Below are 26,010 nucleotides of genomic sequence, written 5' to 3' on the forward strand. Positions count from 1 at the left end.
CCAGCAAAGCTAGAACTTCCACTCAGTGACCTCCCAAACCTCTTGTATCAGAGGCACATGGGATATATGCAAATGACCCTTATGAACGTCAGGTCTTTTTCAACAATTTCTCTCTGACCACTTCACTTGTACTTTGTTTATTTTTAACTTTCCATTCTCTATCAGATTATTCGTTTATTTATTGGCCTGAAATTGTCCATTAAAATGACAAAACAAGTCATGGGCATTCAGAATCGCCAGTTAGATGAAACACCTGATATTCATAAGGGTCATTTGTATATATCCCATGTGCCTCTGATACAAGAGGTTTTTGAGGTCACTCAGTGAAAGTTCTAGCTTTGCTGGAGTTTTCATTTTGTTTTTATAATGAAATGGGAAACAAGGAGAGGGAATGGTAGTTAATAATAATGAATGGTTGGAAGAAAGTTTTAGACACCAAGTAACCCTGGAACATTTAGGATTTATTTCAAGGAAAACTTCATACTTTTAAGTAACACCTTGGCAAAATTTCAAGTTCCATTAAACCCAGGGAACACTGCTGCCTAAACAGATTTGTTCGTGAAAACTGTTTACAATCATGTATACAGCTGCATAGAGGCAGCAGTACAGTAGACAGACGATTATATGAATGTCGATTATCTGAAACATCCATTATCCGAATGCAGCCTTCCAAAGCTTTTAGGTAGGAAAAATCATAAAGTCTGAATATGTAAACATTATACATATTCACTTGTGTGTGTTTTGTGAGCTTGTAGCCTGCTCATGTGTGAAAAATGTCCTTTATTGACCACTGGAATCATTGAATGGTTGAAAAATGTACTCCCTGCATGCAGAAAAACAAGATTTTAGAAGTCTTTTATCTGGTTTCAATGTATGTTTGATCATCCAAACAGTTTGATTATCCGAACTACCCTAAGTCCCAATTAATTTGGATAATCAACTCTCTACTGTATTTAGCCAAAGTAAACACATAACAAAGTTGAATAAACCACCGTATTGGTATCCCAATATCTTTAAGTTGTATAACAAAAGGAAGAAATCATGGCCAAAAATATGAAGTGCAATTCCCAGCAAGGTAAGAACTCCAAGTCAAACTAAATAAACAACTTGGGGGACTAAATAAGTCAACCAAAGCAAAATTTGATGTAAAAGTAGCTTCCCAAACGAAGGACACCCACAAAGCACTCTTCAGCTGTGTCTAAAACCTCAAAGACAATACACAAAAATGTGCTGAACTAATCATACATGAACTAATCATAAATGAAGCCACCTGTAATGAGCCAGAGGCTATAGCAAATCTACTGACTGATAAATTCATCTCCAGTTTTATATTGCCTTCTCCCATAGACATCTCTTAAGAAATTCTCCCAGCCATTGCTTCCAACTATCACTAAGGACTAAGCCCTCAATGTAATCTCTAAGGACAAAAACATGACTGTGATGGGAACTGATAATATACCAGTATGCCTCAATACAAGTATGAAACATGACATAGTTGGTCCACTAGAAATATTGTTCAGATGTAGATTCCAAACGTGCTTCATACCAAATGAATGGAGGACTGCAAGTGTTATCCCTCTGCACAAGAGTAGGCTAGGAACAGACCTGGGAAACTATTGACACATAAGTCTGACTAGTCTCATATATAAGGCCAAAAAAGCATAACCGTGAACTTCATAAGTAATGTCACAGGAAACCTTCAGACATTGGTTCCAACCCAGTTTGGCTTCTTAAATGGTAGGTCATACCTACACAGTTTGGTGGACTTCTTCAAGAAGGTCACCAAACAGTGGATAAGGGTGAAACAGTGCCTACTGCCTACTTCATTCTGGCCAAAGCACTGGTCACAATAGCCTACTTGGATATTGTAGATGAACTTACAAAATTAGGTATAAATCCTTATTACACCCACTGGATAGCTAGCTGGCTTACATGTAGGATATAAGAAGTCAGGATAGGTGAGTCTACCTCTGCAAAAAGGCCAGTCACTAGCAAAATCACCCAGGGCTTGGTACTGAGGTGTCTCCTTTTTGGCATCTACTTCTCTGAGGTAAAGGCCAAGGTCAAAGGCCTCTAGCTGACCAAGTTCTCAGATGATTGCAAACTAGGAGTAGTCATAAAATCCCCCAAAGACACAAACAGCCTCTAAAAAGGCCTCACACAGACTAATAACTGGTGCCAGAATCACTCTCTAAAACTTAATACCAAAAAATGCATAATAGTATATTTCAGAATGATCACCATCCTGAGGAATTACTGCATTGATAACACACCCTAAGAGTTGACCCTGTGGTCAGTGACTTGAGAACAAATGTAGACAGTTACTTGGCCTTTGACCATCATGTGTTTACTGCGGTAAGTAAATTATTCTACATTGTGCAACTTATAAGCAAGGGTATGGCATCTAGGTCCAAGGATGTCAATGTTCCATTTTACTCTGTTGTCATTAGACCAATCACTGAGTGCAAGGCCCCCTTTGGTATGTACCTGACTAGCACATGCAACCCCTGGAGTATCCACAGTGGTGTCATAACCTGTCCAATACATTTGGGACACATGGCTAGGATTAAAAAGGTCCTTTAAGGTCATTAGCCTAGTAATCACCTTTGAACCCAAGAATTGTATGAGGGAGTTATTAAATTCCTAAAGTAAGGTGAAAGGACAGATATTAAGAAATGGGGGCTATTTTATATTAAATAATATAGATTCCAAGATGTTTATGGAAATTCTACAAACAGATTTAGTAAAGTGATATGTAACATGTTATATGAAGTTATATGTGGTATAGTAGAAAAGGAAGTAAGAGAGATGTTAATTTTGTTAAAAGAGGTGATAGTATAGAAAGAGAGAAAATGATAGCATGTTGCTTGTGTGTGCTGTTGCAAAATCATTCACTAGTATAGCTCATGACAGAGCATGGATAAGACATTATAGAATAAGTAGGAAACTAATATATGGATTATGATTGGCTCTCTGGTCATAACCAGATTAATTTTATGCTTGAGAATTGGATGCCATCAAATTTAGCACAAGAGCAAAGCTCAAGAGGTGAATCGTGTCATCTATGTTGAGAGCGCATAATAAAGCGTTATGATTAGTGACCCAGTCATAATTCTTTGTAGTGTATGCAGCTTTATCTAGTCCGTGTATTATGAATTACAGGGAAAAAAGTGTTGAACTTCAGAGTGTTTTACTGGCCTTTGAAAAAATGGTAAAGCAGTTAGCACTGTCAGACAGGCAGGAGGCAGAAACAAAGTGCTCCTCCTAAAAGCTAACAGCTTTAAAATCTGTTAGACACTTAATTTTGCCACACTTTCTGTTTATATATGTGGCAGAATGAAGTTCTAGCAACTTTTAAAAAGTGTTTACCATCTGCTACAGTTCTTTGCCATCCACCACTGTCCACTGTTAGCCCCTAGTATGAGACCTGATCTTAGCAGAGCTTAGGTATGCTTAACAAGGTTTTGTTAAGCAACCCTAAGTACTGTTAAGATTGGGTCTCATGCTAGCGATATGCTTAACAAGTTTATCTGTTTCACATATTTGGAGTGCAGTCATGGTGCTCTATGTACTACAAGAGGTTTACAGTGCAATGAGTAGGGTTTTATTTACAATATGAATAAAAGCAGTAGTAGGAAACTGCCAAGGAGATTTAAGAAAAGCATAATGGGAAGTAAAGAAAGTGGTAGTTTTGCCTCTATGTACATCTTGCTCAGATTAATTAACAGTCACAACAAAATAAAATTTGGATGAGGGAGGTGATAGTAAAGACAGATGAAGTATTAAAATAAGTAGGTCTAAGACTGGATAATGAAAAACAACAAAAGATTTGGGGATACAGTAAAAACAGATGGCTATATATATATATATATATATATATATATATATATATATATATATATATATATATATATATATACACACACACACACACACACACACACACACACACACACACACACACACACACACACACACACAGATAGATACATATACAAATCTCTATGTATGTACTTTAATATTTTTTTCTTGCCTCCAGTGCCCTCTTAATCAAGCGACTGATTCATTCCCCACACATAAAGGTGAGTGCTGACCAACAAGTACATCATTTAGAGAGCCATTAGGTTTTTTTCCCTTTTTTTTTTGCAGTCCTAACTCCATTGCACATACCCAGTAACATATCTAAGGTTCATTGTGCAATAGGCATGTAAGAGTGAAGCCCTCAGAACAGCCCCGCTCCTCTTCCAGTCTGCACTCCCATGGAGTCTGTAGTCTCCAGTAGGGATTCAACCTTGGGTTCAAAAGTCCCAGACATGCACTCCCACACCCTTCTCCTGAATGGGGATGAATCAGCAAAACTGCATCACTCCTGTCTTCCCACATGTCAGGTTCAGCAGCACCTGAGCTACTAAATGAACTCAGTTTACTTGAATTGTAGTCAAGACATAAAAATAATTAAATAACATAAATACACATGTGCAACTCTGATAATATTAGAATTAGCTCAGAAGTATTAAAAAAAACATTACTTGAAAAAATCACATTGGGTATGCTCTGCATGCAACACAAATTTAATTAGAAAATAACTGTTTTGTGCACTTTCATTCTATGCCACAGAAATTCTTCAGAGCAGTATACTACAACACTCCTCCTAACTTAAAAAAACTTGTTTCCTTGTCATATGACAAGACTTGCCAATCAACTACTACAAAGTTAGTATATCAGCGATGCACTTAGTGCATAAACCATTCAAATATAATGTTTGTAATAATCTTTGTAATTGTTGTTTTGGTTATACAATATATTAAATGTATCTCAAAAATACTAGTTTTCCTACATAATTCTAATTATAAACTAAACATACATGCACAGTAAAATCCGTTAAAATTAATTGAACACCAGAAGTCCATCTTCCAAAATCCACTAAAACTGAGAAAACTTATTCCAAACTCGTAAACAAGGACATTTTATCATTATTCCAATTAAGTTTTATAGGAGCTGATTTTTGAAATACATGCTATGCATAAACTTTTGTGTAGTCCATGGTAATTAGAAACACTGAGCCTTAGTTGCCACTATAGTTCTCTTGCTTCAAGATGCTCCTTCCATGATCCATCTCAAGGGTTTTGTTTTTCTATCTTGTCTAGTACAAAAAATAAAAAATAGTGGGAGGGCATTTTTTATATGTTTAAAAAGAGAGTTTTTCCACATGATACATAATCATGCAGAGTACAGTTTAGAAAATTAGAATTGCATGCATTTTTAATAAAAAATTGGGACAACAGTTCTTTGTACTGCACAAGTTTTATTTCTGCAAATGCAATACAGAAACAAATCATAATAGTAATTTTCTACATGGCAATTAAATATATCTTGCTTACACAGAGAAAATGAAGTGGATGTAGAGGAATACACTTTAAATATATTGTTTTATTATACACTTATGTAATATTTTTCTTAAAATCATATCAGGGTTAAATATGTTAATGGTGATTTGCAATAACATCATGCAAAAGGAAATATATGTTTTGTGCCAGTCAGTGAAAATCATTTATTAGAGGGACAAGACATACTTTTGCTAACTAAAAGAGGACCAAAGGTATACTAAGGTTACTAAGTCCTCTCTTATTCAGTCTCATACCTAACTTCTTAATTTTTCTAGCATGTCGAAGGGCCAGATGCTGGTGTCCTCTCCTGCCCAGTTGGTGAATCTGGGAATATTGAGGCAATGTTACAATTGCCTCATGTACACAGACAACCCTCTCCTCCTCCCACAAAACACAAATACTTGCGAGAGATGAAGCTATTTAGCCAAACTGGAGGCTGAGCTCTCTCAACTCAGGACTGGCAAGACCAGACAGGAGGAGAAGGCAACTACACACACCACAAAACCAGCCTCACATAATGCTACCACACCACCCAATCAAACACATAAACACACAAAGACATACTCGGAGGCTCTGAGTAAAAATTTACCTAAACAGCAGAGGCCTCCAAAGCAGACACCCAAACAACTGCTACCTCAAGACACCCCACAAGCAACACATAAACCACAAAATCAGTGTGCAAAGCAGTCACAGCCCTTAAGGCCAAATACAACACCAAACATAATTGTCATAGGTGACTCCATAGTCAGACACACTGACGTCCCACTCACCAGGCTGAACAAGGAGAGGGTCACAGTAAGCTGCCTATCGGGCGCTAGAATCCGCCACATAACACAAGCACTCGGGTCACTCCACGGCAAGTACAAATATGACACAGTCATTGCCCATGCTGGTGTGAAGCGACCAGAGGCATACCTCCCTGGACTACATGAAAAGAGACATAGAGGAGCTCTCTGATTATGTAGCCCAGGCAGGTATGACCCTGACCCTGAGCAGTATCCTTCCTTCACCAAGAATGATGCCACAATATAGAGACAAGATGATCAGCTTTAACAATTGGCTTAATGTCTGGTGTCATTCAAAGGGGATCCAGTGTCTGTCTGCCTGGGATGACATGCTTGACAAGCCACGCTGCTTTGCAAGGGACGCCTTGCACCTGTCACCCTGGGATTCCGGATATTGGCTAAGGCTCTTGCCACCCCATAGTGCCTTTTTTAGGCAAGGCTCAAATTCTAAACCTACCACCCTAGAAAACAAAAATGGGAAGAAACTGAGGGTAATGCTGCTCAATGCCAGAAGTCTAAATCTCAAAATGCACGCACTCGAGGCCCTTCTCAGTATGGAGAACACCGATGTCTGTGCTGTAACTGAAACCTGGTTCAAGGCTTCTGAGAGCACCCCGGCACTATTAGGTTTTACCTCATATCATGCGTTCCAGCCCCGAAACCCAGACCACACCACAAAAGGAGGGGGTGTATCCATATTCATAAAGGATACCCACACCTCCAGGTTGGTGGCAACGCACGGCTTGAAACCATCCAGGTGCAACTAACCATAGGCAAAACTGCTCTACAAATTGTAGCATGCTACAGGCCACCCTCTCAAACTCAGGAACCCCACACAGCCTTCCTGAAGACACTGGAGGGTATAAATGTATCTCCAAACACCATCATATTGGGTGACTTCAACGACCCAAATATAGACTGGGAACATTACTCAAGCCCTAACTTTCTAGCCCAATGGTTCCTGGAGTTCATAAATTCAAATGCCATGGAACAGCTAGTCACTGTTCCCATGAGAGGAGAAAATATACTAGATCTCATTATCACAAACATGGGAACAAAATGCTCCACACCGGAAGTATATCCCTCATTGGTGAGATCTGATCATAAACTAATCTCACTGGAAATCCACATCCCGCCCCCACCCCAAACAAAAAAGACCACAGTGAAGAACTTCTCTAAAGCAAACTTCACACTACTCAAGACTGGTGTGGTATCCTTCAAGGCCCCTGAGCCAGTGGAAACCACAACCCAAACTGCAGAAGCCCTTACAAATGCCTTCTATGAACACCTCCAGGACTGCATGGATCAGGCAATCCCAAATAAAACCAAGACTCTTTCCACAAAGGGCAAACATCCAGTCTGGTGGACCCCAGCCATTAACAAACTTTACAATAAGAGGAGAAAGCTATTACATGATAGAACAAAATCCATAAAAGGGAAGTCACCCCTGATCATTATTAGTAAAAAATACGAGCACTCATAAAATCAACTAAGGCCAATTTTGAGAGAAAAACTGCCATGGATTCAAAGGACAATCATAAGGCCTTTTCAGCTATCTTAGGAACCTGGGTAGAAACTCCAAGATATGCTCAGAATTAGTCCAAAATGATACAAAAATCACTGAACCCAGAGACATTGCCAACATACTGGCAGACAGGTTCAGAGCAAACTTCACCCCTCTCCCCTAAAGGAGAGATAACTATCCCAGCGGAGTGTAGCCTCCCAGACATCTCAAATGCGCAGGTGAAAGCTGCTCTCTCTAAAGCTAAAAACACAGCATCAATGGGACCGGATGGTGTCCCTGGCTGTGTGCTACATGAGCTAAATGAGCAATTAAACCCGCACATAAGGCAGCTGTTTAATCTCAGCCTTACCATAGGATACGTGCCCAAGGAGTGGCATACGGCAACTGTGGTCCCACTCCACAAAGGCGGTGCCTCTACGGACCCTAATAATTACTGCCCCATAAGCTTAACAAGTCTAGTCTGCAAAGCTATGGAGAGGATCATAATGGAGCTCATAAACAAAGATATAGGGGACTTGCAGACATTGGACCCGACCCAGTTTGGCTTCGTCAAGGGCAGATCATGCCTTTTGAACTTGGTCGAGTTCTTCGAAACAGTCACCAAGGCCATTGATGAGGGAAAGGCAGTCCATACAGCCTACCTTGACCTTGCAAAGGCTTTCGACACAATACCCCACTCGGGTATTGTAGAAAAACTTACCAGCTTAAATGTAAACCCATATGTCACAAGATGGGTTGCAAACTGGCTTAAGGACAGAACTCACAGGGTTAGAGTCACAGGGTTAGAGTTGCTGGCGCTATGTCAGACTCCAAGCCGGTCACAAGTGGTGTCCCACAGGGCTCAGTCCTTGGCCCCCTATTGTTCGGCATCTACTTCTCAGAAGTACAGGCCAACATGGGAGGACTTTGGCTGACAAAGTTTGCAGATGACTGCAAACTGGACGCCATAGTGGAAAGTGCATCGGACACGGATATCCTTCAGAAGGGACTCACGGAAACAGATAGCTGGTGCCAGAGTCATGGCCTGAAGTTAAACACCAAAAAATGTATAGTCATACCCTTCGGGAAAAACAAGGTAACTCCAAGCTACTATATAGGCGGCAATCCACTAAGCACAGAAGAGGTTATCAGAGACCTGGGGACCCAGGTTGACAGTGGCCTTTCTTTTGACACTCATGTTGCTAAAGTGGTTAGAAAGACCTTCTACATTGCCCATCTGATCATGAAGGGATTCACATCCAGATCTAGTGAGGTCATTGTTCCCCTGTACTCTTCACTTATCAGACCAATGATCGAGTACAATGCCCCATTCGGGATGTATCTCACCTGACATCTGCAGCAATTGGAGAGACCCCAAAAGTTCCTCACCAAAAGGATAAAGGGACTCCAAAATCTGTCATATGCTGCCAGATTGAAGAAACTCCAGCTCTATTCAGTCGCATACCGTCTGCTCAGAGGTGACATGTGCCTGACATACAAGGCCATGTCCAACCCGGAATTAATGGACATGCTCCACCTCAAAAAATCCAAATCCACCAAAACCACTAGAGCAAGCGACTTAAACCTTAGCACAGATATAAATAGGACGTGCTGGAGGGATAGATTTATCACTCAGAAACTCCCTATGCTGTGGAATAAAATCCCGGTCCATGTGAGGCAGAGCACCTCGCTGGCTCTGTTCAAGAGAAATCTTGACCTGTGGATGGGAGATCGTAGGTTTACCCAGGAATCATCTCTGTGTCACTGCTGGACAGAGGCACAACAAACTAATGGGCACAGTATTTTTTCATATAAGGGGTGGCGTAAGTCACAAAACTTTGGGCTAGGCTTATAAATGCCTTAGGGCAGATAGCCTAGTATAAACCTATGAACCTATGAACCTATATTTTTTATAAAATGATACACTTATAATATTAAGAAACTGATGTTCAGACTACCCTGTCAACATTTTTCTAAGGGAGTTTTGCCCTTGAAACGGTGTCTAAGATATGAGCTGCCAACCTAAATATTTTTTTCCTCTTCAGAATGAATTCTATTTCTGTGAGTTCATAGCTAAATATTAGGATAATTGCCCTGAGGGGTCATTTTAAGCCTAGGTAATAACCCAAGATCAGAATCAAATGCTGCACCTTGTGTCTATGAGGCAAAGACGTTAACCATTATGCCAAACCCACATATCTCTCTCTCTCTGTATCTATCTATCTATCTATCTATCTATCTATCTATCTATCTATCTATCTATCTATCTACCTACCTACATAAAATGTTAATGTAGATGATCTAGGAAGTCAGGTAAAAGTTAATGAGAGGCCTCTATAAATAGGCTTTTTAAGGCCCAGTACCCAGCTGTTCCTCATATTTGGAACCTTTGACACTTAAGATTGTCCCAGGGTCCTCTTTCAGTCTGATGGGTGTTACTGTTAGGGAAAGAAGCTGATTCCTTTTAAAGAAGAGGTCACCACTTGGATGCATTCCTGTCTGAGTGGACGTGCAAGAGGAAGATTTCTTCAGGAGGAACTGCAAGGAAAAGGGAATTCTGGTTATCCTTGCCTGTGAAGAAGTATAAAGAGAATACTATTAAGAACCTATCTCTGTCTTGTGTCCATTTTTTAGCCAACGGGCTTACCAGAATCCTGTACAAAGGGGATACTGCATCTGTCTGTAAAGAAACAGTGTGTGTCTTAATTTGTGTAAAGCCTGCAGAGTATGACAGAGTTTACCTGAGACTGCAACTGACCGAGTGCCACAGGCTATGTAAACTGCATTGTTTTTTTATTAAATGTTCTTGTAAATAAATATGAACTTTGGATTTGAAATCTGGATTCAGTGATTGATTTAATTATTGCAAGTAAAACTATTTGTTCCATTGGTGTAGAATGTTGTTGTTGTCTTTTGGCTTTTCCCGGTTAGGGTCGCCACAGCAGAACTCCGGTCCGCAAATGATTGGCAGTAGATTTTCGTGAATGGCGAGGTGCCAGCTCGATGTTCAACCTTCAATGAAGGCATGCCCATTTACACATGTCTTTCGAACGCCCACCCAACTGTGGGGAGGACATGCAGACTCCACACAGAAGGCACTCCCCACACTCCAGCCGAGAATCGAATGGGAGAACCTCGGCAGCAAGAGCAAGAACAACATTGGTAAAAATGTAGTTTATTTTTGTCATGGTAATTGTAATACCAAAAATCTCATATATTTTGCCCTCTGTACATCTTGTCCCAGTTTTTATGTAGGACAAAAAGGGAGACATTTGAAGGATTGAATATATGAGCATTTATATGTAATTAAGAGGAAGGATGATAATAATGCCTTGTATAGGCATGTAAGGGACAGTACTGGATGTAGAACTTTTAAGTTTGCTATATTGAGGTTGTGAACATATCTCAAAGAGGGGGCTGTACCAAGTATATTTTGGGGGAGAAAGAAGTTAGGTGGCAGATTTTGTTAAATGCCACATCACCACCAGGCATTAATGACTATATTTCTATTAAACCCATTTTGCAAGCTAAGGTGTGAATTTTATTTTAGTTCCAGTCTTAGTTTTAATTACAGTTGGTAGGTTACAATAACACCAACATATGTTCTTATTTATTGGATTATAATCTGTTTTTATGGATAGGTCAAATTATATAGGGACAAGTGATTATTATATATTGTGATTTAATGCAGGTCTACTTGTATTTTGATAGTACTAATGGAACTTTTATTTGTGGGAGGAGACAATGAACAGGGATTGGTGGAATAATTATTTGTAATGATTAGTGGTTTTATTTAAACGTGTGGAGTTTTTTTAAGTATGGTTCTGATGAAGTCTAAGTTGTATTAGATGAAAGCATTAACCGTTTTTAATAATAAACCTGTTTTTTTCTATAGTAACTTTTCAGTTTATTTTGTTATATCACCCAGCCAGTGGGTTCTTGAACTCGTTTGTAGCAGCTGTGTTATTATGTTTGCAGAGTGATGTACCAAGAGGAAAAGATAAAGTAGTAAGTTTGTTTATTGAAGGGAAGGAAGAGAGAAGAGAAGTAGAAGGTTATAGGGGAGTGTTTACGGGGGATAATTACATTGGCAAGTCCATTTTTCATGAAGGTATTTTTTTGTAGTGGTTTTGAATTGATTGGGATGTTCAAGGGATCCTATATCTACTGGTAGGCTATTCCAGGCCTTGAAAGGGTTAAAGCTATAGACTAGGTGACCCATTTTGGTCCTTGGTTTGTAGATTTTTAGTAGGCCTTGTTCAGAACTGCAGAGTAATCTAGTGGATAGGTAATGAGAGATTAGAGATAAGATAGTTGGACAGAAAGAGTGTTTGTAGAGAATGAAATTAATAATTTGAAACTGATTATACCGAAGCAGGTTAGGTAATTCTAGCCAATTTAGTTCTTTTAGTGAGAGACAGTGATGGGACTTGTAAAAATTTTGGGCAGCAAATCTGGCAATCCTGTTATAAATTGTTTCTAACTTGTTTAGTAGTCCATTGTTGAGGCTGGTGAGAATTTGGGAACTATAAAATAAAGTTTGTAAGAGGTAGGCATTTGAAAGGGTTAGTTTTGCTGTTTTGGTAAGATATTTTTTGTTTCTATAGAGGAGACCTAGCTTGAGATGTGTTTTTCGGATACAATTATTGACATGTAAATCAAAGGTTAGTCTATCACCAATAGAATCAATTTAATTCAAATACTGCTATAAGTACAGTATTGCAGTAAAGAAAAAAATCTAGCAGACAGAAAAAAAAGCTAAGATTTGACTCTGAATAAAATGATTAGATTACGCTATCATGGGATCTTATTGTTATGGGACAAGACCAACTTATTAAAATGTATATTCATTTCAGTTTATTAATGATGCTATAATATGATTGTTAAAAAGCAAATATAATTTGTATGCAGGGCTTGGAAAAATACAGCTTCATAAGCCCACAGTATTGCTGTTTTTTTTAACTGCATTCTTTTAGTATGTAATAAGAGAGAATAGTACATGTTGCATGAAGTGAGGCATGTAGTTATACAAAAAGGAATTTGTTAGCCTGACTCCTCCAGGCTAAGAGTGTGTTGTTGCTAGAGCAAGTCTGAAACATCCAAGGTCAGAAACAAGACCCTTTGGAAGCAGGTGAATCATGTACAGGAAGGTGTTCACGTGAAGTCTAAGGCGAAAATCACAAGGGATGAGGACATTTGCAAAGTTTTCTGTAGGACACAGTCATTATAACGTCATGAAATTGCATGAGCAGTTTGATAAGAAAATGTATAAAATTACAGTTTTTGTATGTAAAGTGAGAATGCTTCATCAAGAATTATGAAAACTGACTCTCAGCACTATAAGAATAAAATTTCTGTTTGCACATCCTGAAGTGTTGTTCCTGACTAAAGGCATATAAGGTAAATTCTTAATGTTATTTATTTATGACTTTAACAATTTGGTGCCATTCTTTGGATCTGAACTTTGGTATTGCTGCAGGGCAGTTCTGGAGTAGGGCCCATCACAGATTTTCTGTGAATTCCACACTGCTTTGCATGGAATAGTCAGAAACTCAGATGTGCAGCTTATTCAGGGTGTGAAAACATACTAGCCTTGGCAGGGAAATTGTTTTGTAAGGGAAAAGGGTTGGTTTGTGTTTTTTTTTTCCTTTCTCTCTTTTAGACAATTTTAGCAAAATGTAGAATAAGTGAATGACTGTGATTTTAGAATAAGTGCATAACTGTGTTTGTAGTATAAGTGCATGACTGTGTTTTTGTTTGACTGAGTGGTTGTAAGATATACAAGTAATAGTGGGAGGACCCCACAGTAAATGAGTATAGTAAATGTATGTGCACATACAGTAAAGGACAAATTAACACAAGGAGGCACCTTGTGTCAAGGGTGGTGCCCTCAGGGTTGAAAGGTAAGAAGTATGAGAGAGTTTTTTTATTCTGTCAACGTATGAATGTATGAGAGAAAGAAAAGAAAAAGTTAAAAGCTAAAAATAAAGTTAAAACAAGTTCATGAGCCCACCGCATGATTGGGGCATAGACTGTAAAGTTAAAACAAGTTCATGAGCCCATCACATGATTGGGACGTAGACTGTAAAGTTAAAACAAGTTCATGAGCCCACCGCATGATTGGGGCATAGACTGTAAAGTTAAAACAAGTTCATGAGCCCATCACATGATTGGGACGTAGACTGTAAAGTTAAAACAAGTTCATGAGCCCACTGCATGATTGGGACGTAGACTATACAACAAGTTCATGAGCCCATAGCATGATTTGTACATAGACTATATACTGTTAAAACAAATTCATGAGCCTGTCGCATGATAGGACGTAGAGGTATGCTTTGTTAAAATAAATTCATGAGCCCAAAAGCACATTGGGACTTAACAGTGTGATTGTGTGAAAGTACCCTCAGAGGGTCTGAAAGAGTGGTCAGTTCTGGACACAGTACCTATCCGCCCCGTTATCCCGACCGCAATGCTGGAGCTGTAACTTTTGAGCTCACGCAGGGACAAAAGCAAGGGGGTGCTGTGGGAAAAGGCTGATCGAAACCTCTCCTCTGTTGCTGCATGGTGACAGACTTCCTACCCTTCCCTCCCTGTATGGTGTGTAGATTACTACAGTTATTTTCTGTCTTCGGAATTGCCAGAATCCAGGAGTTGTAAGATAAGCCTAATATTTTTATTATTACTGATTTATAAAATAAGAAAAATGGGAGCAAAGATAAGCAAACAAGATCAAATCCCTGAAAAGGGAACACCTGCATATTTTATGTATTTTAACAATGGGAAGAAAGTTGTAAATATTTGCATGACTGGTTTCAACTTACTAAGAATTAAGCTGGTGGGGTATTTCCATTAAATGGAACTTATGATAAGACTAAATTGCTGACACTGAAAGGTATTCTGGAAGAAAAGAAAAGCAAAGTAAGTGGGGAACAAATGACAGCATTTTATTCTTGGTACAGTGAAGCACTTAAAAGGGAAAAGGACTCAGCATTAAGAGGGTTGCAGGATGTTAATAAGAAATTGTTGCAACAAGTAAAAGAGGTTAAAAAGGCAGTACAGACCAGTAAAAAGGGATCCCTTTATCCTGTCGTAGCAGGTTTGGAACAAAATGAGGATGGCCAAAAAGCAGAAACTTCTGAAGAGGATGATAATCCTCCAGTAGCTACTGCACCCCCACCCCCATATGCACCAGTACGGGTACCTCCTGTACAAGACTCCGTTGTTTCTCAGACTTCTACCTTTCGGTCTACTGTCCATTGGACACCCAGTTCACGTGATACTGGTACATCTCAGACTGAGTCCCCTGTTCAATCTTCATCTTTTGAATAGGCGTCTGCAGTCAAAGGGGGGTTCTTCTTCCTATCCTTCTCAGATAGCTTCTACTTCCCCAACAGGGGCATTAGTATTTGACACTCCTGTATCTCACCATACAAGCTCACATGACAGGGTACAACAAGAGATTATAACCTCTGGAGGGGATCTATTGGCACCTCTTAGGGAAATTTTGGGGGCTAACAATAAGGAACTTGTTTATCGTCCTTGGATCCCTGCTGATTTGCATACTATGTCTAAAAATTTTCCAAATATTAGAGAAGATCCATTAAAATTCAAAGAAGAATTACAAACTATAATAGAATGTTACAATCCTACTTTGACAGATTTAAATCAACTGCTGAAGGTAGTTATTTCAGATGAAATAAGAAAGCAGTTACTGGAAAATGCTGAAATAACAGATTTCATTCTCATAGGAAATGCATTAATAGATAAAGGAACAGCATTGTTAAACAACATTACAGATGTGTGTCAAGTTAGGACTGACTGGTCTAAAATACAGGCATGTAAACAAAATAAAGGGGAAGCCCCTGCAGACTATCTGAGTCGCCTTAAAACAGTATTTGCTAGACATTCAGGAATACCAGACTCAGAAGAGCAAGCTAAGCCAGCTATAGCAGCAGCCTTTGTGCAGGGTCTGCAAGCCCCTGTGCAAAATCAAATAAAGCAGGTGTTCATAGACTGGCAAGGGAAGGACTTGGAGTCTTTATTAAGTTCTCCAAATCACTGGACAGAGTATTAGGAAAAATGAAGGAAGGATACTTAGGATAAGCTGTTAACTTTACAAATCAGGCAGCTGGAAAACCCAAGGGGTCGAGGTAGAAGCAGGGGAAGGGGTAGAGGAATTGCTAGAGGATTTAGCAAAAGTGCTGGTCGAGGGGAACAAGGTGCAACTGGTTGGCAACAACGAGCTGGCAGTGCCCCTCCAGCTTCATCTAATACATCTTGCTTTAATTGTGGAGAGGCAGGACATTAGAGAGGGGAGTGCCCAGATAGGCAAATGCAAAGAGTCCAAGACACTTGGACTGAGTGGCAACCAAATTATAATAATGCAGTTTTTTCTCCACCACCTCCTCAGATTGGAAGGAGTCAAGAAGCTCCATACTGACTAGGTCAAAAAATAATACAGAAGTGAATCTTAACCCTCTACTGCCAACAGATCAAAATGGGCCATTCATTAAGATGAAAATAAATTCAAAGAAAACCCCATTTCTGGTGGACACTGGAGCTACTAGATCAGTGCTGAAAATTACTTCGGATAATCAAATACCAGTATCAGAAAAGAAAGTAAAGGCAGTTGGAGTAACAAATGCTACAGTTACTTATCCTTTTTCAGAACCTATCCCCATTTCTTTAGGTCCGATTGAAGAAAAGCATTATTTTCTTCTGACTACTACTGCACCAATAAACCTACTAGGAAGAGATTTCTTATGTAAGCTGTGTTGTGTTATTTATTGTATCCCAGAAGGGGTGTATCTAAATGTTCCAACATAATCAGAGGGGGAAGTATTGGCAGTTTTAGCAGAAGCTGAAGAACAGCCTGCTGGAAGCATACCGACAGAGGAGAGTTACTACAGCAGGTACCTGCCAACTTTTGGGCTAAGCATGCAAATGAAGTAGGCATACTGAAATCAGCAGAACCAGTAAAAATAAAATGAAATTGATCAAAACCACTCCCCAGAGTTCCACAATATCCACTAAAGCCGGAAGCAGAGCAGGGAATCAAACCTGTAATTCAGTCTCTAATACATCAAGGAATAATAATACTAGCTAAAATCCCTTGTAATACTCCTATTTTCCAGTCAAAAAGCCAGGAAAGGATACTTATAGATTTGTCCAAGACTTAAGGGCTGTAAATAATGCAGTGCTACCTACTTTTCCCGTTGTTCCAAATCCAGCAACAATACTGAGTTGCATACTACCTACAGCCAGTTACTTTTCTGTGATAGATTTATGTTCAGCATTCTTTTCTATAAATATTCACCCTGACAGTCAGTTTCTGTTTGCTTTCACTTATCAGAGACAGCAATATACATGGACACGTTTGCCACAAGGATATACTGAATCTCCTTCATTATTTTCTCAAATTCTAAAAAAATATTTGGTGAATGTGACATTTTCGGGTGGGTCTGTGTTAGTACAATATGTAGATGATTTACTAATAGCATCAAACTTCTTTCAGCAATGTCAGCAGGATACCTTGCATCTTCTGACTATCCTTGCAGAAAAGGGACACAAAGTGTTTAGAGAAAAACTACAATTGTGGTCATCTCAGGTACGTTATCTTGGTCATTTAATATCTCAGGGTAGCAGGCAAGTGTTACCATCTCGTACTGATGCAATATCTAAGGCCCCACATCTGACTACTCAGAGAGAGCTTAAGTCTTTCCTAGGTATGACAGTATATTGTAGACAGTGGATCCCTAACTATGCAGAAATTGCCAAACCTTTGACAAATCTTTTAAAGCAGGATGCACCAGAGCCTCTCTTTTGTAATAGTGAAGAGGAAATTAATTTCAGAACTTGAAATAAGCTTTAGCTACTGCCCCAGCTTTAGGGTTACCAGACTATTATAAGACTTTTATTTTATTTTGTCATGAAAGAAATGGATTCACACAAGGAGTACTTGCCCAGAAACATGGGGACAGCTATCGCCCATTGGCTTATTGCAGCACAGCACTTGATTCTGTTGCAAAAGGTTTTCCACCTTGTTTAAGGTCAGTTGCCACTGCTGCCATTCTAGTTAATCTTGCACAATCGTTGTTGTTTGGGAATGAACTCACAGTAGCTGTCCTTCATGCTGTATCATCTTTTTGCTTAAATTGAAAATTCAACCACTCTCAACTGCACTTCTGACTAGATATGAACTTACACTTCTTTCTGATCCATCTATTTCTCTGATCAGTTGTCCTATTCTAAATCCTGCATCTCTGTTGCCTGCTGCTGAGGATGGTGAAGAGCACGATTGTGTGTGTGTAACTATTTGCTTTCTCCTAGGGAGGAATTAAAGGACACTCCTATACCCAATGCTGACATGCGTCTGTTTGTGGATGACTCCTGTGGAAGAGATCAAACAGGAAAGTTGATCTTGGGAATAGCAGTCTGCACCGAGGAAACAATATTGTTGCAACAAATAGCTGAGCTAGTGGCTTTGCAAAAAGCCTGTGAGTTAGCCAAAGACAAGGTGGCCAATATTTTTACAGACAGCCGTTATGTTTTCAGGGTGGTACATGACTTTGGGCAACTGTCAAAGGAAAAAACTTCAAAGACCAATGCATGTTAGGTTCAAGCAAGGCACCCTTTATTACTTGCAGCAAGGAGACAAAGCATGTAGGCACAAGGTTTGTCTGAATTACTGGTGATTAGTATGTTATTCTTATACGGTTCTCTTCAAGTCACACAGGAAATGTTACTTTTCTATTGCTGACGTAGTTAGACTCAGCTTTCTGTATGTTCTACAGAAAATGTTACTAGACTTATTGCTGACTAGGTTAGATTATTTGCTAGCTTGCAAAACATTTTGAGAAAAACAACCTGGCCTTGGGCTTATTTTAGCCCATTTCAACTTTTGAAGTCTTCAATTGTGCAGTTCTAATACATGTGTTACATTTTGTCTAGATTCAAGGTACATTTCTAGCTTTGGTGCAATGCTGACTATGGTTTATACTTTCAAGCGTCTATTGTTTTCTTTATCAATGCTTCTAGCAGCTGCATACTTTCTCATAACATAAGCAGAAATGAATATCACTTTGTTAAGTGTCATGACATTAGCAGAAATGAAATGTTTCGTGTTAAGTTTCTAATAGCTGTGCAGATTCATGCAGTGTGAACAGAAAAAATGTATTAATCCTTTTAAACCTCGTATGCTTAGTGCATTACATATTACTATTACATATTTTTCTAACAGCAACTTTGGAGAGAGAGAGGGTTTTTAACCTCTTCAGGAAGTCAAATTAAAAATTCAGGGTACATAAAATCATTGTTAGATGCACTTTTGTTACCTAAAAAGCTGTCTGCAATCAAATGTTGTGCACATCAAAAGGAGTTAAACCTTGTTACAAAAGGTAACAACTTAGCAGACCAAGCTGCTAAACAAGCGGTAGTAAACTGTTGTAAACATCTTTGTATGTTGACAGCAACAAACTACAACAGTAATGATGTGTTTTATTTTGTAAAATTGTCAGCCTTTCAAGGTGAAGCATCACAGGGAGAAGTTGTGAGGTAGCTCAAGGATGGATGTAGAAAATCCTCTGATGGTATATGGCGACATCCGGATGGCCGACTGCTGGTGCCTGCCTCTTTGCTACCTTACCTAGTAAGGGCATATCATTTACCGGCCCATACAGGTAAGACAGCTTTATTTAATCAAATTACCCAAAGTTGGTATGCCCCTCATGTCTCCTCTTTGATACTTCAGTATGTACAAAATTGTAGTATTTGTTTTGAATATAACATAAGCAAACATGCCAACAGCAAATCTGCATATTTACACTCCACCTAGGGACCTTTTGTTAATATACAGCTGGATTTCAGTAGATGCCTAAAGAATATGTTACAATTTATTTTGGTGGTAGTACCAGCGCAGTATAACTGGGTGGAAGGTGGAAGCATCAAAAGCGCATGCGCCAAAGCTGATGCAGTCACAGTTATTAAAAAATTGTTATCTGATTATATAGGATTCGGTATACCCAGCATTGTTAACAATGACCAGAAGTCATTTTAATAATAATCTGTTTAGAGTTATGTAAAGCATGCAATACTAGGTTGAGTCTTTACTGTCCCAACCATCCCCAGTCATGCTGGATTAGCTGGATTAGTGGAAGGGAGTAGAAACAGGACCCTTAAAAATAGGAAATTTACACGAGATTTGTGCTGAAACCCACTTAAAAAAAGTGGCCCCAAAGCCCTTCCCATAGCATTGTTGCTTGAGTATAGGGCCTCACTGTGAATGCCACCAGGAAATTGAGTCCATATGAGATATTATGGGGCTTGGCCTTCAAGCTACCCCTCCAGTGGGAAATGCGATTTAACTTTGTCAGATGATACCATGATTTACTTATTATGGAGACTATAAAAATTTGCAGCAATATCATGAACAGTGGAAGCAGCGTTACCAAAGCCTCCTGACCAGCTCTGCCGTAGCTTTAACTGGGTGACTGGGTATATGTGAAAACTTCAGAAGAGCTTTGCCTGAGCCCGAGCTGGAAGGGGCGCACCAGGTCTCTCCCACCCACACTTACAACTGCGGTTTACTGTGCAGGACACCAGCATGGATCCATTCATCTCATTGCAAGAGACCTGTCATGTGGGGACCCCAGACGAATCATTTACACAGCCAACAGAGGAGATCGAGGTGTGACAGATAAATCATCTGCCCAGTGAGAAGGTCAACTTCAGTAACTTGATCCATGATAAATCCAGTGACAACGAATTTTTTGCTTTGTTTCTGCTACCGTTTGCTTATGAACTGGTCAAGAGAAAGCAGTTTCTTGCTGAGTCCCAGCCCGACAATATGCCAAAAATCTAAACAAACAAACTGCTGGATATGTTGCATATACCTCATCCCATTCAAGGCAGGGATTCCCATGATTCCCATCCCTGCATCCTGGAATTAATGTTTGAAAAGGACCTTAATGACATCAGCTTAACCTGGCATAATGTAACTGATTTTTCAAAGGTTGAAGTATCATATACAACTTGCGGCTACAACATAGGAACCGTTGCCGGTAGGACTGTACCTGTAGGGAAAAGCAAATCGCCAATGACACCAAGGCGTAGTAGTTGGGCTCTTTTGCACTTAAAAGCTATGACTGGGGGCATGGCCATGATAGTGGCATTCACTACATCTGTGTGTCGTGCCTACCCTGATTTGCCACTACAGACTGGTCTGGATGTTGCTTTGTAGGCTATATTAATCCTGCTATTCAACATTTTGAACCACCAGCAGGTAGACTGAGAAATAAGCAAGCAATCCACTGGACTGAGCAAATTTTCAATTTTAGTCCTGGGTATGGAGAGCAAGGACAATACTTGAAATCACCACACTTGCCCAAAATTCTACAGGAGGTGGCCAATGGAAGCCACATCATATCAGGATGCTTGGCAGAAATGACTGAAATCACAGAACTGTGGTGTTACAAGGTAAATGGACTTCGCCTGTGCTTGCTGCAAAGGGGGAGTCATGTGCCCTCATGAGGAGCGTTGCTGTTCATATATTAGTGACTATCAAGATGAATAGGAAAACCTGGCAAATTCATGGAACAAAGACTGAGTTGGACAGCACATCAAAGTTGGACACTTTTTGGATGGCTGGGCAGTATTTTTATTAAACCTGAGAACTAGCATAATCCAGGGTTTTGTCATTGTAGCTTTATTATATTTGTAATCATTTTAGCATTTTTCTGACTACAAGGCTACGTTGCAGATGTTTAACCTCACCTGCACATGAAATGCCACTGCATGCACAAATCAATGACAGTTCTATTTTAACAAAAATGATGATGACTACTACTATGGCTGAGGCATATTTTTATCAAGTTAAGAAAAATAAAAATATAATTATATAGTATGACACTGAAGTAGTGTCAGAGGAGAAAACTGTTATGGGACAAGACCAGCTTATTAAAATGTACATTCATTTCAGTTTATTAATGATACTATAATATAGGTTGTTAAAAAGCAAATATAATTTGTATGCAGGGCTGGGAAAATACAGCTTCACTTAAGCCCCACAGTATTTGCTGTTTTTAACTGCATTCTTTTAGTATGTATCACGAAGAGAGAATCATCACGTGTTGCATGAAGTGAGGCATGTAGTAATACAAAAAAGGAATTTGTTAGCCTGACTCCTCCAGGCTAAGAGTGCGTTGTTGCTAGAGCAGGTTTGCAGCAGCCAAGGTCAGAAACAAGACCCTTTGGAAGCAGGTGAATCATGTATAGGAAGGTGTTCACATGAAGTCTAAATTGAAAATCATGAGGAATGAGGACATTTGCAAAGTTTTCTATAGGACACAGTCATTATAATGTAATGAAATTGCATGAGCAGTTTGATAAGAAAATGTATAAAAATACAGTTTTTGTATGTAAAGTGGGAATGCTTCATCAATAATTATGAAGACTAACTCCCAGCGCTGTAAGAATAAAATTTCTGTTTGCACATCCTGAAGTGTTGTACCTGACTAAAGGCATATAAGGTAACTTCTTAATGTTATTTATTTATGACTTTAACAGTATGAAAAGATGTCTGTTATAATACTGAAGGAAACTGGTGTAGAAACTGACAATGAATGTGAGTTTTACCAAAAGACTCCAGGAGTTAAAGGGATAAAAGAAGTCAGTGTAGAGACTGAAGAGAAGAGTTTCTAGTTAAGAATAGACTAAATGAAACAGAAACAGAAACTGAGTAATCAAGAGATGGGTTCATACTGAAGGAAAAGAAAATGAGGAACTTGAAATGTGTAATAAGCTTTTTCTTCCTTTATCAAAGCAGAGAGCTACAGGGAAACAGAAGCAGGATTTGAAGAGAAAAGCATTAACAAACACCTCACAGGAATACCAATAGAAACAGCAAGTAGCTTTGATGGAAGAACAATGTATTTAACGCTTACCCTTTATAGGGAATCAAATAGTTAAAGGGGAAAAAGCCTGTACCTATATTTCAAGAAAAAGCCACACCCCCAACTTCACTTCAGAGTACTGAAAGAATACTGAGGAAAATATTGTCTTGGATGTCCTCAAGATAAGATTTGTAAATTTCAAGAAAACTCAGTGAGAAGACAATACACTAATTAGAGCTAGAGAGAGCATAGAGACAGTAGAGGAGAAACTAAAAGAATAGAAGAGGCCCTCTACATATGCTTGCTTTGAGCTAAGAAATTATCTGCTATCTAGGGTAATCAATGATTGGGCTAGATACTGAGCTATTTATTAGTTTCAAAACTTTCTAGAAGACTTGTAAAAAAAATTAGCACACACCTACATTTTGGGTGGTCATTTAGGAATGGACAAGACAAAAGCTAAAGTTTTGGACCAGATTTTAATTAGTGTCTTTTTATGATAAACACAGAAAACTTTTGTGCAGTCTGTCCAGAATGTTAAAGGGCAGCACTTAATCCTAGATCCTCTAATACCCTTGCCCATTCTAGAGGCACCTTTTGAGTGTATAGCAATGGAGACTATGGGCCATGTGTAAATTTGTATAATGTCACCATTCTAGTTTCTAGTAGTTATTGATTATGCAACATTTCTGAGGCAGCACTACTCTGAAGAGTCAATCTAAAGTCCAGACTCAAAGAGCTGTAATACTTTTCTAAGGCAGAACTTTCCCCAAAATTTTATTTACCAAGGCATCCTATTCATAGCAGTTTGGATTCAGATCAGGATGCAGCAATTGACCTGGGTTTATAGGAAACAGATAGTTGAAAAAGAAGCTGGGAAATGAGGACAGAGTCCAACTGGGCATTCTTTAGACTTGGAGAAACATTTAATAAGGTCCAAAGAAAGTTGATAAGTGGCAGTGCTGTGGTGGTCTGAAGTCTCAGAACATTGGTAGAAATTAGTGCAGACCCAATGACCTTCAAGCATCAGTCTCACAGAAGGGTTCCCAGTGAGTGGAAGTGCATCAGGTTCAGCTCTGAGTCCACTGCTATACCACTGATGGACAACATTAGCAGACACAGGTCAAAGGAGACAGATCAACAAAGGTTGTCTTGTATGCAGATTGGTGTGGCATTGCCAAGTAGACTCTAAGCAAGAAACTGAATGCAAACCGAAAGCCACATGGAATGAAACTGAATATAGATAAGACGGTTGTAATGCCAGCAAATGGGGGAAATTGGAAGAAGCTTGGAATTGAGACAGAAGGGAGAGTAGTGAAACAGGTTAACAGTGTCAACTATCTGGGGGTGGTGGTTGAGGAGAAGGGAATTCTGAAAGGAGAGGTGAAAGCTAGAATCACAGGGCCTGCAGCCAACTGGCACAGTGTGTCAGGTATAGTATATAACAGAAGAATGCCAAAGAAGCTGAAAAGTAAAGTGTACAAACAGTGGTGCAACCAGTACTATTGTTTGGTACAGAAACCTGGGCCGTAAAGGCAGAGCAGTTGAGGAGTCTAGAGATGATGGAGTTGAAGTGCCTGAGATGGGTGATAGGATGCACATTGTGGGAGAGGTGAAGAAATGAGGGCATAAGAGCAGAAGCCAAAGTAGGTACAATTGCAGAAAAGGTCAAAGAGAACAGATTATGGTAGTTCTGGCACATATGCAGAAAAGCAGAAGGCACTCTTATGAAGAAGATTTGGGATAGACAGGAAGATGGAAAGAGGAAATGAGGGTGTTCAGCAAAGAGGTGGATGGATTGTGTGAGAGAAGACCTGCAACAGTCAGGCTTGAGTGTCGAAGAAGGCAGGAGAGTGGCACTGAACTGAGAGAGATGACAACAGTTGATGTGACACCCTGACTCCATGTAGAAAATGGGAAAGAGAGGTTGATGATGATTGATGATGATGAAGGCTCTCCATTCCCCCCCCCCCCCCCCCCCCCCCAAAAAAAAAAAAAAAAAACAAAAAAAAAAAAAAAAAAAAAAAAAAAAAAAAAAAAAAAAAAAAACCATCACTTCCCCCATTCCTTTCCACCTTTGAACAGGTATGTGAATTGGGTATACGTGAGAATTTGAGGCACCCTAACAGACACATAAAATACAACATTACTAAAGCAGAATTGAGTTTGCTTTCTTTACTCAAAGAAACACCAGTTAGGATCATGCATCCAGATAAAGGGGGTGGCATGGTAATTATGAATAATTTAGACTATATCAAATCTATGGAATCGATAGTATCTTCAGGGACATACATAGAAGTGAGTAGACATGAACTCAATACCACATATTCCAGAATTAGGTCTCTCATCAGCGATCTTTTCATTGATGCTAGAATTGATGTTCAATTGTTCCATTACTTATCAATGCCAGCCCCAAGAATACCAGCTTTATTCGGCATTCCTAAGATCCACAAATCTATTAGTAATCCACCCATGCACCCACTAGTTGATGCTAGAAATAGAATCACATATGCATGTGCGAAGGTGGCTGATTCCATCATGAAGAAATTTGTAATGACACAAAAGCAGATTTGTAAGGATTCGTGGTCTTTTTTGAGTAATCTCAATAATATACAATACCACCCAGATAAGAACTTTTAAACAATTGATGTCAAAGATCTGTATTCCTCTATACCACATAATGAAGGTATAGAATGGGTTTTAGCCATTGCAAAAACAAATGGCGCAGAACAGCAGGAACTGGACCTTTTGGGGGAACTTTTGGACATAGTCCTGTCCTACAATTTTGTTACCTTTAATGGACGGTACTACCTTCAAAAAGTTGGTGTTGCCATGGGTTCCCCCTGTGGAGCCAGTTTTGCTAATCTAGTGATGGCACAGTGGGAAAAGGAATTTGTATTTAATGAGAATAGGAACCTAATGGCTAACACTATCAAATTTTACACACGGTTTCTTGATGATGTCTTCATCCTGTTAGATGGAAACGCTGCCATAGCTTAGCAATTAGTAGATTATTTTAATACTACGACATCATTTTTACAGTTTACCTATTCCTTTTCTATGACAAATATAGCATATTTGGACGTAGATTTAGGTAAGAATGATAGTGAAAACTGCTACACTTCTAAAATATTTAGAAAGGTAACATACTCAAACACCTTACTCCATTTTTCGAGTTGTCATCCTTTTACACAGAAAAGGTCAGTCATAAAGGGCCAATTAGTTCGAGCAGCTAGAATGACTAGTACTTGGGAACACTTTTTGGATGAATGTGATTTGTTATCCAAAATGTTCATTAAAAGAGGTTACCCTGAGAAAATTATTCAGGAGTTGATTAAGGAAGTGAGCAGTAAAAGAGAATCAGGTTTCTATAAGTCTCTATTGAATCCATCTACTCGGGTACCCTCTGGGTCAACTTTAGATGTGTCTGTAAATGCCAACTCCCC

The 26,010-nt window shown here is 39.2% G+C and overlaps 1 protein-coding gene across 3 annotated transcripts in view; it reads right to left on the bottom strand.

Annotated features, from left to right (window-relative positions):
* CPB2 (carboxypeptidase B2) overlaps nucleotides 1-26,010 on the bottom strand; it is a 475,453-nt gene that overhangs the window by 103,127 nt on the left and 346,316 nt on the right. The window lies entirely within an intron of this gene.

The sequence above is a fragment of the Protopterus annectens genome, chromosome 5.part0 (genome assembly GCF_019279795.1).
Source record: "Protopterus annectens isolate FY-2018-M chromosome 5.part0, PAN1.0, whole genome shotgun sequence".
Taxonomy (NCBI): Eukaryota; Metazoa; Chordata; order Ceratodontiformes; family Protopteridae; genus Protopterus; species Protopterus annectens.